The sequence below is a fragment of the Tenrec ecaudatus genome, chromosome 1 (assembly GCF_050624435.1).
Source record: "Tenrec ecaudatus isolate mTenEca1 chromosome 1, mTenEca1.hap1, whole genome shotgun sequence".
Lineage (NCBI taxonomy): Eukaryota > Metazoa > Chordata > Mammalia > Afrosoricida > Tenrecidae > Tenrec > Tenrec ecaudatus.
Genome location: NC_134530.1, coordinates 51,027,689 through 51,028,853, shown reverse-complemented (window position 1 = coordinate 51,028,853; position 1,165 = coordinate 51,027,689).

Genomic DNA, 1,165 nt, shown 5'->3' with positions numbered 1-1,165 from the left:
TCCCGCACCACTCTCACAATCGTTCTCATGTTTAAGACCATGATTGCGGCCATTGTCACTCCATCTCGCCAAGGGCTTTCCTCTTTTCGCTGCCCCTCTACTTTACCAAGCATGACGTCCTTCCCCAGAGACTGGTCTTTCTGGGTGTCCAAAATATACGAGATGGCATCTCAGCATCCTTGCCTCTAAAGAGCATTCTGAGCATCACGGCAGCACAGGAGTCACCACAGGCTGACAAACTGAGAGACAAACGGTGGGAAAACTCGGAGCATCTTTTTAACCTGATCAGGATTCAAAACTGGGCCCTGCTGTCCAGTTAGCCAACAAGGCCACCGACAACTGGCCAAAGAGTTAAAGAACCTTATTGCTTTGCTTGCTTGCAACATTTCCTTCCCTGTGGTTGCCCCGACACCTGAGTGGACGTAAAGCATCCATACGTGACTCCTCAAAGTGCAAATTCCAAAGTAGAAGGTTTATATTCTCTTCGTCTGCTCATTTCAAATGGGAAAGCAAAGGGGCAGCCTGCCTAGTTACTCTCCTCGCTGCTGTTCCTCAAGTCTGGAGTAAATGGGCTGCACCCTCCAGGGTGCCTTCCAGGTGACCCCTGACTGTGTTGAAAAGTTCTGAGGAGACCTTTTAGCAGAAAGTCCCCATTGGTTTGACCTGATATTTCCCTCTTGACCAGGCTATATGGGAACTCTGGAAGCGCTCACTCATCTGTGCCCCCAAAGTTGGAAGACAGATGTGTAGCCAAATGCCTGGAATCGATTAATATTTATGCCCCTTCCAAAGAGAGATGATCCGATGGAAGGTGGAATTTACCTCCCCCAAATCATTGATATCGTGTGGAAGTAGGTTAGCGGAAGACATCTCAAAAGTGGCGGCAGCAGCACCTGGGCATGGAATGCCAGAAACTCAAGCCAGATTCAGAAGAGGGCATGGAACACGGGCTATCAGTGTAGACGTCAGACGGACGTTGGCTGAAAAGAGAGGGTAGCAGAATATCTTTACCTGCCTTTTATTGACTGTGAAAAGGCCTTGGACTGGGTGGATCATAACAAATTCTAGATAACATTATGAAGAACAGGAATTCTAAAACACTTGAATTGTGCTCGTGCAAAACTTGGTCATAGACCTAGAGGCAGTGATTCAAACGGCAAGGATA